The following is a 15,478-nucleotide window of genomic DNA, read 5'->3' as shown; positions in this document are numbered from 1 at the left end:
AAACTTATTGCACATGCTGCTACTCCTGCTGTAATAGCCAATATGTTGAGACATGCTTATAGCAATAGGTGCATGCATATGCGCGTTGTAGACAAGGTAGATGCTCAGCTGGAATTCAAACCAATGTGTATTTACAACTGCTGTCCCCACCTCTCTTTTGCACAGCTTGCAAATTCACAAGCTGCCACGGTATATTCCAAATAATGTAAGTTGTAGTTCTCTTTAAAGATAAAAGCCAGCAGTATAACATGGTAACTGTGAATATTTAATATTCCACAACACAAATGGACTAGTTTTAACAAGAAAATCTGTTCCCAAACCAATAGTATATGTGCAACAAGAACACCTTTCTTTAACTAGACCTACCATTACAGGTGCTCAAAGTCAACTTATGAATCCTTAAAGCTTAGTTAAATCAGAATTAATTTCCCTCATGATAAGAGCATGATGTACTCTGAAGTAATGAATATTTCCATGCCAATTTCTATTTTAAATTCCTAGCTATATTGTTGATAAAATTATTTATTTAATTATTTTTAATGTGGCAAGAATTCTTTCCGAACAGGGTCTTTTTCTCCCTAATATTCTAATAGGTGAAAAAAATAAATTATGGCTGATGCTAAGCATGCAAACTTTAAGCCTAAAATATTTCTGTAAGTAATGAATGACTGAAAATAGGACATTAAAATGAAAATCATTTCATCTAAAGTTTACATTTGCCACCTTTTAGCTCTAAGTAGTTTATAGTATACGGGGGGTGTTTCTGAAGCAGAGGCATACATAGATTTGGTTGCTTAACCAACAAGGTAGAAATATAACAGATCAAATACAGCATAGAACAGGATTTTTTTTTTTTTTTTTTTTTTTTCCCCACTGGTTAGCCACTCTGCCTTAACACAGATGCAAAGTAGCTACTTGAGGCAAATTTAGGCTGCAGTTGCCACTTGAGGTTGGCTCCAATTCAGTGCACAATGACTCAAAACTATCTCAACTGAGTCTGTCAATGACAGCTAAAACTAAGCATTCTTCATGATGTAGAGCCCTGTTCTCTGAAAACTAATCAAGGCGACAAGGTCATATTGCACTGGTTATTGAAGAACCATCAAAATAATTTTTCTTGCTTCTATTCCAACATGGACTGAATTCAAAACCAAATCTACAGTAGAAATTTACAGTAGATGAAGAAGGTAAGTAGAATGTGCAGTACATCAAATCTGCACATTAACTGGTGATATCTCCAGCTAGCACACTTAATCAGATAGTCCATATATCCCAGTAAATCACACATGTATTTCAAGTGCTTAGTATGTCAGATAACACCTGGATGTTTTGAAATAATGGCCACACTACAGACAAGAGGGTACCAATCTCTCAGTGTAATTGTTTTATTCTCTATATATTCTTGTGAGATTGCAACAATGTGGTCATTATATATTAGTCTGAAATAAAGTAAAATCAAAAATCAGAGGATAAAATGTACTTCTAAACCAGCTTATTGAATAGTCAACCAAAAGCCTATAGAAATCAATGAAATTAATTCCCAGTGGGAACCGGGCTAAAAGATATTTTAGACCATTTTGAAGCTTTTGCCCACATCTAAAAATAATCTGTTTCTGGAGCCAAAACCTCTTGGGTTTAGTGTATTTTGTGTTCATACACTGTGAGCTGAGGCTGTGCAAGCACCTCTAATATTATCAATGTTAAGGAAAAGTAAAAATGTTCATTGTGTTTTAATACGTACTTGGCAACTTTTCATTAGGATAGACTGATACATATGACCATAAGTAAGCCACATAACTTAAAGCAACTGAACAAAGCTACAGTAATATTATATCAAACTGCTGAGTGTATCCCTCTCTGTTAAAAGGCTTGCAATGACCAGTACATATTCGCCAAACTCATGTACTTCTTTCTTGTTGGGCTCAAAGGCTTTGTGAATTCTGAATTTACAACTTTCTAAAAGGAAACATTTCAAAACTGAAATATAAAGAAAGCAAGAATTATATTGACAGTTTCAATTTAACAGGGTATACCATTCACTATACTAATTGAAAATTTACCTGCAATTAATCCCATACTTGGCAACTGGAAAACATTGGAAATTTTGTTTCAAAGTGCAGTTTTCAAATTGCATAAGAGAGTTGCTCAAACCTTTATCAAGTACTCAAATAGGTGTTTGCAATTATTATTATTATTATTTTTTAAGGATGGCCATTTAATGGGAGAGACATTAGGCTGCAGATCGCATAACAAAAATTTAATTTCCTCAACCCTATCTTTTCTCAGCTTCCAGGGCTCTGTGTCAGCTCAAATGTTCATTTGCTTGTCATCCCTAAAAGCACACCCAGTGCAATATAGCAATATACCAGCCCAGGGAAGTGAACTTGCCGTGACTTTGCACAACTGCGCAGCATATATGAGCAGCTGAGGCTCATCCGTGTCTGGAATGCACAGCTGGGAGATTTCCTGAGCTCCAGCAACAGCTCCTGTCCCTGGTTACCCACCCCATTCACTCCAGTCCCAGCATAACTGAAGAGAACCTCTAGACTTGGATGGCAAATTGAAGAGGTCTCTGTCATCCATATATAAAAGCCTCTGTGGGCCACAAATAGCTCCTTGGAGATGGGGAAATAAGGAACTCATTCAAATATTTCCCTTTTTGACTTCTGAACATAGCTTTTGCACTGCAGTTCATCTGCTAAGTAATTATGCCCAGCAAGCAGAGTCACCAACATGAAAATAGTTTTTGATAAACCAGTTGGCAAAAATCATTGCTTCCTGACAGAACAGGGCATCTCCCCTGCCCCTCTGGCAAGCCAAACCCATGCTGTGTTGGCTGTGAGGATATGAATCACCTGGTCTTTTATCAACAAGAAAAAAACAAAACAAAACAAAACAAACAAACAAATAAACAAAAAGACAAATCAAAACAAAAAACAACAACACCCCCTCACCCCCAAGTATTAATGTCTGTAGACCCCCAGCTACAGGAATTCTTGGTGCTCCTGAGCTCAAGAGACCTTGATGAGTGAGCCCTTCCTGAGGAGCATCCAGACAGCTCTACCAGTGGCACCATAAAAAAGGTGTCAAAGGAGTCATATGGGATGCTTTACAATAATAACCACTGCATGTGGGAGTCATTAGCTACTTTAAAAATTTTAATTATATTGTTCAGGTATATTGAGTTAAATAAAAGTCGTACTGAGTCTTGCTTATAAATCACCAATTTCAGTCTTCAAGGTGAGGAAACATACCATTTTTTATATATGATAACTTCTCATTCCTATGTATAGAAGATGACTGGATACACACACATACACACAAATTCGACCTACTGGAACTAAGTCAGTACTAAGGGGCCTGGAGCTGGGTCAGTGAGGAATATTCTAAATTAAAATATATAGGAGCATTACCTTGTAATTATTATGCATTATCTAATATAACTATTATGCATTATGTACTATCTATATGAGAATATATAATACAATTTTCCTATATACTCTACACGCTTTGTAATTTTAAAAAACGCTGGAAAAGTGGTCCTTAGACTTTAGTAATTCTGTCAGGATGATAATATGTATTTGAAAGGCATTTTAATGCATACATTTTTGTTTGAATATTCTTCATCGTTATAAACACAAAGCTTGAATTTGCTTCAATATTTGGCACCTTGGAAGCTATTCCATTGGAGACAGTACACAGTGTTTGTTACTGTATGTATTATGATTGGATCTGATATTGCCATCTGCATGAAGCTGTCCCCAACATTTCTCACTCCACGACCCTTCTTCTAATTACTTATAACTTTGCCAAATGTGTTTTGGACTGAAAATTTTCTTCCCACATGTGTTTCCTTAGTTTGATTATATAATTGTTTGTTTTTCAATTTACAGATAAAAGCCTGTATGAGAACAAGGCCAGACAAAAAGTGTGTGGTGTTGACCATATTAAAAATGCTGCATTTTTCACTTTCCTTTCCTTTCCTTTCCTTTCCTTTCCTTTCCTTTCCTTTCCTTTCCTTTCCTTTCCTTTCCTTTCCTTTCCTTTCCTTTCCTTTCCTTTCCTTTCCTTTCCTTTCCTTTCCTTTCCTTTCCTTTCCTTTCCTTTCCTTTCCTTTCCTTTCCTTTCCTTTCTTTTTTCTTCCCTTCCCTTCCCTTTTCCTTCTTTCTTTTTTCTTCTCTGTCTTTTCTGGTCTTTCCTGGACTTTTTTTTTTTTTTTTTTTTTGCTTTTTGCTTTCTTTCATTTTCTTTCTTTTTCTCTCTCTTTTTTTTTTTCTTTTTTTTTTTTTCCTCCCCCCCTTTTCATCTTTTCTTTTTTTTTTTTCTTTTTTCTTTTTTTTTCCTATTTTTCTTTTATTTTTCTTCCCCCACCCCTTATTTTTCTTTTCATTTATACAGTAAAAACACTAAATTTGACAGGAGTGGAGGAGCTTTGGCTAGAGAAATATTCCTGCTGCTCCTCTGAAAATCTATCCGCATTTGAAAATTTCCATTTTGCAAATGTTCAGAAAAGACTTGCTAGAGATTTATCTGAAAACTGAAGAGTCTGTCTGCTATGGACATACTCAGGGCTGCACAAATGTAATTCTTCCTATGATTAGAGCCAAGCACCACAAAATGTGTTTCCAATGTCCCTCAGGGAACTTTCTGTTGACAAAGTGCAAAGGAGATTAATTTGAATGTAGTGTGGACTAAATCAGAATTTAATAGTTGGTGAGCATATACAGGGAGAAAGAAATGGAAGAAGTATGATGAGAAGAGAGTGGAACCATGACTTGCCATGTGTGGCAGGAGATGGGGACTGGGAATTTGTGTGGAAGAGGCTTAGAGGACGACAAACAACCAAGGTAGGCAAAGGAAGAGAACTGAGATTAGCTGAGCAAAAAGACCAGGTGTGGAGAGAAAGAGGAAGTATAGACAAGGATTTCAGGGAACGGCGTTGAAAAGCAACACTAACTAAAACAGGGATTAGATAGTGCAGGAGGGCTAATTAGAAGTCTGGGAGCTGGTCAGTGGAAGCTTAATTATTCAGTTAGGTAAGAAGACATAAATGTATAAAGCATAAAGAAGACTGGGAATAAGAGTCAGACAGAACATTAAGCCATGATTTTAAAGGTGCAATGCAAGGAGGTAGCACATGGAAAATACCAACGCTGATAACGCTTTTGAACCCTTAATTTGAATCCTTGGGCACAAGCACGATGATATACTATTGTGGCATGATGATATACTACTTCTTCTGCAGAAATCCAGCCTTACTCAGTGAACCCCATTATAAGAAATCTCCTCTGGGTTTCCACAAGGTTATAAATTGAAAGAAATTACCAAACGTCTGCTTCATCAACTCTAGCAGTCAGAAGGTGTGAAAGGTATTAAGCAGTGGATTGCTAGAAGGAAACCTACCTGAATGGAGATGCTGAAAATTATGATGCCATGCAGGGGCGAAGATAGAACCTCTGACAGAGGTCTCATATGACACTAAAATAATTTTAAACTAAATTTTCCAGATGGTCACTAATTGCATATTTCCAGAGATTCACCCAGAGATCTGAGATCTAGTTTGAAATAGTGTTGGCTAGTCAGAGCTGCACTTGAATTCCACTGGAACAATGCTTCAGACATAATGAATTCAAAAGTCAGGTCCTTGGCACCTTGAATTGGACACTGAATATTACAACCCAGTTTTGACTTTAAGCTCTCACTTTCCCATTCTACAACAGACAGTGCTTCTCACCTTGAACTGTTCCTTTGGTCCAGATGTGTCTCCAAATAGAGAAATGTAATTTAAATTGGTTATTCCACAATTCATTTCAAGCCGAATACCTCAACAAACAACTCTCTTAGTTATGCAAAACTGCACTGATTTGTTTGTTTCAACTTGAACATTTAGTTCAATCCTACAGGGCTTTTGGCACTTTTTTGGTTAGACTGTGATTCATCTCACACAAGGGGTCAACTAGGTTCTTGAATTAAATACATAAGGAGAAAAAAAAAACCACAATAGTTCTGGAACGAGAAAACCACTGTAGCTTGCATTTACTGAAGAAAAACCTACGTAGTTAAGCTTTGTAACTAAAATAGAACCTCCACTTTTGGATAGAAACCAGAGAACAGTTTGGAGTTACAGTAAAATATCGTGTAGACAAATTAATTCCAGCGGAACAATAGCTTGAAGTGTTGCATTCATTTCATCTTAAAACTCAGGAAATCCAGACTGTGATTCTTTCATACCCAAGCAGAGTTTATTAAATGACAGATAATGTAGGAACATATAGAGCCAGAAACCTGAGGTAGAAAAGAAAGATTTTGTAGTAGTGTGGGAGGATGAAGCTCAGAAGAGTTCTTTATCTTTTAGTGACTCAGGTATTACATACTCATCTGAGTAGCTAACAGCAGAACACCTTGGTTGCAACTTCTCAGGCCACAAGACTGAAAACAAAGTGTTACACAAGGGAAAACATAAAAATACTTGGTTCAGCTGAAGTCAAACTCAGAGGATGTTCCTCATCCTGGAGTGATGTTTGTAATTCATTATGTTTGTAATTAAAAAACAAACAAACAAACAAAACAACAAAACAAATTCAATAACATCAGAATTGGAGATAGCAAAGTTTAAATGTAGCTATGCAATTTGGCATCTTGCATTAGCAGGTCTAATTTCACCTCTGCATGAACCAAACATCCAAATAAATTTATAGTAGAGGAAATATTATTCTTTTGTGTAACTGAAGACTACTGACATGCACAGGAAGTTTGATGCCTCCTGAATTTCACAAATAAAGTCTATGGGAAGAACAAGCAAACTCATGATAACCTTTTTTTCTTTTTCTTTTCTTTTTCTCTCTTTTTTTTTTTTTTCCAATACAACTTTTAAAACAACAGAGATGATTTTTGTCTCTTGTAAGAAAGTCACTCAAAAATAAGGAGTGATTTTTGCTATTTTAATCATAGATGAGGAATTATGCACACTGTCTCAAAACAAAAACAAAAACAAAAACAAAAACAAAAACAAAAACATTCCTTTGTCATAGGAAGAGTTAACAATCCGTTACAGAAAAATGACTTCAGCCTTCTAGGCTGTGAGAGTGTTGTGGAATTTGAATTACATATCTAAAATATTGCAGGTGTTTTCTCTAAGCAATTTTCCTTTGAGAAGACAATGTCTTGCATTGAAAAAAAGTTCATGAAATATTACAACCTAAGATACTGAATACTTTTTAATCATTCATTTCATTATATTTAAAAGAGCCCCTTGAAACCACTGAAAGAGTTATTTCATGTAACTGGATCCCCTTACCTTCTACATATGAGAAAAGTTATAGAAAGTCTAAGGTTTCAAGGAAAAAATTGTAACAGTGTATACAGATCAACGGTCCAGCATTTTGGCTAAAAATCTGAAAATATTGTTTTTGACATTCTAATGAGGTAAACTTGCAAGTTTCAGCAGGTATGATATCTGTTTTCACAGTCTACAGCCAGAAGGAACCGTTATCTGCTGTAGTCTTACCTCCTGTATAATACAAACTATTAGGTTTAAGCCAGATCTGTTACTGTATTACATTCAAAATTAAGATTTTAAGTTAGATGAATGAGGTTCAATGCCCAGAAGAGTAAGAGATTCTTTAGTCGCAGGCACAAAACAGGACACATAAGGTTGTGACACCTGTTCCCCAGGTCACAGTGAGAGCAGAAGGCTCCGTGGGAGATATGATCTCAGAAGACGAACCACACTTCACACTATAGAAGAAGGAAAAGTCCTCTAAAAGACCCTCTGCACATCGATAAAGCATGAAGTCATTCTGTGTGAGGTGCCCTGTTCAGATGTGGTTGAATTCTGGTACTTCAGATGAAAAGTGCATGTTGCTAATTGTTCATGAGGCAGAAAAATGCCTTACTGATTCTTACTGGTGAATAACTAATGGCCCCATGCATGAGATCTATAATATCTTTAGGTCCATGAAAGGTGAAGATAAACATCACGGTTTGCTAGAAGCAAACTTAGTAAAACCAAAGGGAGACGCACACCTATTCAGTCTACATTTTTAGAATGAATCTTGATTGAGATTCTGACACGTGTCCTAAACTCCCTAAGCATTGTTAAATACTGTCAGTTTGCAACAACAATAGAAATTATATCAGTGTCAGAACCCCAATTTTATTTGTGATAGCATAGCACCAGTAACTCAAAACTAGTATGAAAAATAAATGTTGAGTCAGAATTGCCAGCCTATTTCCTTAAGACAGCACAACCGCTGATCCTTTGCCTTTAAGAATGGCTTAATCTCAAACATGCTAATTCAGATAATAACTCCTGTGAAAACTCTAATTCCAGATAGAAACTAATAAAAGATGGATACTAGCATCAGTTAATGGCAAAGTAGAGATGTGATATTTATATAAGTCTGCTAATGTAAGAAAGTAAAATACGGTAAGCAAGATTGATTTTGTCTAACTCCTGCTTTTGAAAGAGATCTCTGATTGTTTCTGGCTGGTGCTGTCAGACCAACACACAATAGAAAAGTATACTACCAGACATAAAGCCTCTGCCAATTAGATTTAATATGGGATCATAAAATATTTTCTTGCATATTGATAGCAACAGTAAAGTAGCATTGGTGTGAAACTGATAAAAACAAGATCTTGAGTAGGTTATTGTGTTTTCATAAGTGACTGCAAATAGCACTCATGAATGGAAATGTGCAGCTGCTGTGTAGAAAAGCCATTAATTATTGCAATATTTTGAGGAAAAAGGAAAGGATAACATAATAAAAGGTCCTGACTCTAGCTGAGGCTGTGCATGAACTGATGGATGTAAAAGTCTCTACATCAGAGATTTGTGGCAGTCAAAGGATTGGGCCTTGTAAAATGTGAGCATTTACATGTGTCATGTACGTCTGAGTACATGTAAGAGAGGATTTTGATCGTCAGGTCTCTTTTGTCGCTGTCAGGATGTGCCATTCACTACCTCTTAAGTATCATAGAACATTGCTGGTACCTAAAACAGAATGATGGGCCTGAACTCTTGCATTTTGGCTGTGTGATGTAAAGTTAAAAGATGTAGTATAACAGACTTGATTTAGACGAGCAAACCGAAGCAAATATGATATTTACTTACTGTAGGCGCTTTCAGTACCTGAGGTTAAAGAGCCGTCTCTTTCTCTGGTATAATTCCACTGGTTCAAGGGAATCGTGGAAGGATAAATTTGATGCAATACGTTCACCTGGTCACCTAGCAAACAGCAGATACGTTCCCTTTGTGTGGAAGTCTGCATACAATCAGTTTGCCATCTAGTGGCAAATATTTTGAACACAGTACTTTATATGCTATTTTAAATACCAGGGTGTGTTAAATCATCTGAGGTGTATGAAAACATGTATTATTAGGTGCAAATTATTTTAAAGCCTTAAAGAGTAACTGCATGTGTTTACCCAGCACTGTACACTCAGATAGGAAAAATTTCTGACTCAAGCTGGCTATCTAATGAAAAAACTCTTAAAATTGCAGTAACACTTTCTGTGCAGTGTGGCTAGATATGTATCACCTATGCATAGAAGAAGATGAAACAAAATACTGACAATCAGACACCTTTTAATTCACACATCTCCCCCTCCTTTCCATCCCTCTGGGAATACCAGAAATGTACTATTGTTGAAAATTTTTACATAGCAGAACTCAAGCCCTACCTGAATAGTCTCAGTAACTGGAACAGCAGCTGTCAATGTGGGAAAAGCAAAGACATAGCCAAGTCAGATTGTTTGTATTAAGGTTATGAGTTACTAATAGAAAGAATAGTTACCACTAGCAGCCGCATTCCATACCTCCTAACCCAAAGCAGCTACTAGAATCTGATCAGGAAATGCAAAAAAGATGTATTTTTAGTGGTGGATGGCCTGGTAGCACTTACACACTTATGTAAGTGGCTTTATTTTCCCTACTTCTAGTGCTAACTGGGCTATTCATAAGCATAACTGGACATTTATCTGCTTGTAGTACTTAAATGGCCTTTGTTACTATACTATTCATTGCTTTACTATTATTACCATATGCATCATGTCAGCAAATGTACCTGACTTGGAAAAATGCTGTTACCTTATTCTACAGATAAATGTCTCACTGATTCAACTACCAAGTGGAAAGGCTTCTGCCCTTCCTCCTGCTCAAGTGATTCCATAGATTTCATAGTAAGTGTAAAAACCATTCAAACCAGTGTCAGAATATAATGTCCCCAAAACCTAATTTAAAAAGAATAAAAAGGTATGAGTCCTGCATATCTAAATTCTACTGGGAGCCAATTCCATAGCCATGGAGATGAAATACCTGAGGGCCAACTGACATCTGCCAGTCTAGAACATATGCCAAAGAGCAGCTAACCACAGTGAGTGACAGGAAACAAGGGGTGCCAAAAGGTCAGAGAACAGCACAGGTCCTCCAATTTTAGCATATCCAGAATTGGCAGGGCAAACCCTGGAACACTAAAAACTTGAGCAATCTGATGCGAAAAATTGGATTTAAAGAAGATTTAGGCTGCTGAAATTCATATTAGGATGTCATTAGCTATTATCCGGCAGAAAACCATTTAATAATGAATTCTATTAAACTGGAGCTGTGCTCAAGAGCTGTTGAAATATATTTTGGAGATGTCATAAATACAATTCCTTGTTGTTTTCTGACAAATATCAGCTGGATCTAATGTCAGAGGAGCAGTAAAATTGAGTAAAAATTGTTTAGATGAGAGAATTTATCAGGTTTCTGAGCTCAATGGTATGTCTGCTTACACTGCAGTAGTCAAAAATATAAATATATATAGATGTTTCATTGAGTTACTAAATACATCTGTATTCAACCTCCTATTCAGTGATCACAGACAAATGCTTGATGCATCAAAAATGTACTTTTAGTCCCAATTGTCAACCTAGCTAGGGTAAAGTGACTTGCATTCTGTTATGGGCCATGAATCATGGTTACAAGAGTTAATTAAAGTTTTAATGGCAGGGTCAGCAAGGTCAAGTGAATGAGTTTGTATATATGTAATTAGGGCAGAACAGAAGATAATGGAGTTCATCAGGTGTAACTAAGAGCAGAAACCATCTGTTGTATTAGAGTGCTTGACTTTAAGATTCCAAATTGCTTTTGGAGTAAGAAGTTGGAAAAATACCTTTTTACTTGTCAATGAAGGAAAGTTTTCTGTAGAAATGACAGGTCTGAAAATCAGCAATGCCCCGGCACCATCTTCACAATAAATTCAAAGCCTACTGAACTCAAGAATGTGAATAAACAGGATTGTTTCAACAACATGCATTTTTATTTTCTGGGTAAAAGCAGTGCACCCATAAATGCAGAAAAATAAATATGAATGAGAAACTTTTGTAGATGGATATCTGTATGTGGTTTATTATTCATCAATTCAGTTTTAGAATTTTCCCACACTAAAGCAATGAGTTCAAACTAAAGTTTTCAAATACCAATAATCATTAATTTGTGGCACTTTTCAATCTAATAAGAAAAGATGCACTTTTTCCAGACTCCTGTACAGAGACGGCTCACAGGCTTTTTTTTTTTTTTTTTTTTTAAACAATCACTTTCTTCATATACTGATAATCAAATCAGCAAAAGTGTACTACATGAACAGGATAAAATACATGCACAATGATTTACTATGTAAACTTAAGAACGATGTGAAATAACAGAGTTAGGTTAATTTAAATTCCCTCTTAGGAGAGCAAAGGGAAACTGGTGAGCATTGAACTGTCTCAGTGCTCTTACCCAGTAGTCCTTCTCCAGCTGTATATTAGCACGTTTAGGGTGGCTATTGTCACTGTATTTATTTCTATTCCCTTGCCAGTACTTGAACCAGCCCTTCAGTCAGAAGATAAACTTCTGTAAATCACAAATCCCAGTCAGTTCTGGTATCTCTCCTCAGAGCACAAGAAAGAGATGGTTAATTAGTGCAATGCATTACTCTGCTGGGAACACCGCCTTACAGTGAACAAAAATGAGACCATTAGGTCATTTCTCATAGACTTCATAGTTACATCTACCCCAGTAAATCAAAGCAGGACCAGGAACTTTCTTGGGCACAGAAATGGGATTGCACGTAGAATCAAATGGTGGCTGGAAAGGTTCCTGCCCATGCCAGCTAGCACACCCAAGTACAAAATGGAGTCCCATAAAATGTTCAACCATTCCAAAATCACCCACTGAGTCCTGTCAGATAGGTTTTGGCTTTTCCAAATGGTGGAGAGACAGGTTTGTTTGCTGTAAGGCTATGTGATAATGGCTCATCTGCATACTCATAGAGGAGCACAGTGAGACAGTATCAGAAGTGGAGCCCACATAACCATGCTGGGCTACTACCAGGCCCATCTCATGCCCAGAGGAGCACAAGGACACAATGGCAGGCAGGAAGCCAAGCTGACACCACAGGAGCAAACATCTTGTCTAGATGCCTCCCAGGGCTGTCCCAGGAGACCCTCAGCCCCATTGTCTAGGTGTGAGGCCCATCACAACCCATCTGGAGCAGCTCTCCAGATCTCCTTTTAGAAGGTTGCTGCCTAGGGTGTAGGACACATTATGGGGAAGAGCATTTGGGCGTTGTGCAGGATTTATTACAGGATGATCAGGGGAGGAACTAAAAGCTTGAAAAGGAGGGATTTAGGTGATCTGGGGAGGAACAAATGTTAGGAAGTAGAGGGGTAAGGGGATAAAAAAGGGCAGTCAAATGGATGTTTTTCCAGTCAGCATGCAGACAAGTCATGGCCTGCTCCTCATCAGCATGGTCTGACCCATTTTCTTCTTAAATTCCTTTAGAACTCTCTTGGGTGAGGTACTGTCTACACAATGTCATGTGCACGTCTGTGGTGCCAGCAGCTGGAGGCAGACCATGGGTCAGAAGGTCCTCGTGTCCATGCTGCCAACAATGAGAGGGAGTGCAGGTGTGCAAGGAAGCCTCAACTCTCTCAGGCCATTTGATCCAGCATGATAAATGTTCCTCTAACAGCAACAACAAGTTTACAATCCTCTCCTCCATTTTCCATGGGCCGAAGTCCTAAAGAGATTTTTCAGAGCTTCACTATACTCATCAGAAATTCCCACTAACACTAGTGGAGATGCCAGAATATCTTCCAAAGTTGGGCTTGTGGCAATAAACACATTAAGCTTCTCTGCAAAAAGAGATATAGAAAATATAGATTTTTTTTTAAATTATTATTATTATTGTATTTAATACAGACAATTACACTTGGTTCTTAGGCATATAGTAGGACCAGGGTAGAAAGTTTACTTTGCTACAATCATGTGATAACATCTCTCTAGATAAATAAAAGACTTCATTTTCAGTTCTATTACTCCCACACCAGTTACAAACAATAAAATTAATTTCTAGTTTGAATAAATAAAGCCTATTAAATTGGTTCCTTTGCCAACACTTTAAAGTTCTATATTGAACTTGTTTTCAAAACCATCAGTGTCAGTTGACAAAACAAAAAATGTCATTCACTGTTTTTGAAATTAAGACAGCTCCATAGATACAAGTAGCTCGTTAGGGTTAAGTACCTCAAAAGGAATTTAATTCATTTACTGTTTGCAAATCAGAAAGAATTATACCAATTTTTGAGTTAAACAATTTGATTTAGTACAATGAACATTTTAGAGTTTGTGACCTTTTATGCTGAAATGCAAGAAGACAACTTTTCAGGAGCTAAAAGTTCATTTATATGCTGTTATCAGGAAGGAGGGCATTGTTAAAGGCAATCTGACAAACTTTGAAACTAGTAATAGACTGGTCCATCTGAAGTACCTTCCTACATCCACTGAATTCTCAGATCTCTCAAAATTTATCCCTCAAAGATCCCTCAAAATTTATCCATCTGCAGCCAAGGTGAAAGAAGGAAAGAACCTAATTGTTTGGATCCTCAAAGAGGTAGAGCCTAGAACTCACAGAATTCTCTCTGCCTCCAAGCTTGGAAACCAAGCTGTCATATTAAGGCTGTATAGTACATATATGATCAACATTGACCTATGCATGGGTTGTGTCTTTCTCAAGATACAATAAAGTTATATTTACAACAATTGTAATACAATGTAAGTCAATAAATGTAAGTGCTTTTTTGTTTTTAAAATATGTATTTTCATCAAATTGTCTTCACTTCATAGTCTTTATAGTCTTGCAGTCACTCTAGTAAAAGAATAAAGATAGTGGCCACATTATTTCCAAAGCTCTTCCTCCTACACAATTTAAGAAAAGTTCCTCCCATCAGCAGATGGAGACAGAGTACACATGTTTTGATGTCATCTCACCACAGAATGTAGAGAGCATCCATTTGGTTGATCTCTGTATTTTCTTTAGGATTTCTGGGTAATCAACATACTTTGGATTTCAGTATTTTCCCCAATTCTAATTTTTTTCATTGTTTCAAATTACCTAAGAATTGCGTTTCTGGATCTGGCTATGTATCTTAAGGCGCAGTGTGTTTTAGAGCCCACAATCGGTGTAATAGCAACATAAATCACCTGTTAACTTCCATCAGAGATATTTGTGGAATATTTCTGTATGATATATTTATTCAAATTTTTGTTATTTTTTTTTTTTTGCAATTATATTTGCATTATAAATTGTGGATTTCCATGGGAACTTTTTTTTTTTTTAAATGTAAATAACGAGCTTAGACAGCAAACTAAGCACTAAGCGTTTATAAATTTTCTCACAGTTCATTATTACAAAATATATTTTGTTTTGCCCCAGGTAACAAATAGAAAGTAGGTAGTGCCTGGGTAATATGAAGTGCCATTATCAGTTACTTGAAAGAGATACTGCCTTATAGAAATATACTTAATTTCACTTTCAAAAGCTCTCTGCAATTATTCCCTGTTCTGCAATTGTCTGCAGTTATGCTTTGATCACTATTCGTTAAGCCAAGTCCATATTCATATGAAGGAAGTACATGGGTACAACCAAATACCAAATAACAGTGTTTATTAACAATTCTCAAACATGTGAGGATAAGCTACTGAAGTAACTGTTTCCTGGGTGTTTCCACAACACGAAACAGCACAAACTCCAGGGGTTAAAAATTAATGTCGTACTATTTTTCCTCATATCATGAATAACAATCTGCAATGCAATGCTTCAGAAAACAGTCCGTAATTAAAAATAATAATAATAAAAAAAAATAGGGCTAGTTGAAACCAAAATAGATCATTTAGTTTAACCTGTGTTAAAACTTGTCTTCTGTCTCCCCATGCTGAATAGGAATTGTCATATTTCCTATAGTTGACCTAGTAAAAAAGAAGATAAGAAAAAAAATACCAAAATGATTATTCCATTATCTCAACATTTTGCTAACAGCAACACAATATCTCCTCCATTGCCATTCATTATTGACTTTCCAGTCAGTATTTTGGATCACACAGTTTCTGCCATTCCCAGTTATGATTTGCTGCTGTTTGTTGTTACCACAATTCAGTTGTTTCCATGCTTGG

The sequence above is a fragment of the Netta rufina genome (assembly GCF_964035555.1).
Source record: "Netta rufina genome assembly, chromosome: 3".
Lineage (NCBI taxonomy): Eukaryota > Metazoa > Chordata > Aves > Anseriformes > Anatidae > Netta > Netta rufina.
This window is presented reverse-complemented; position numbering follows the sequence as displayed.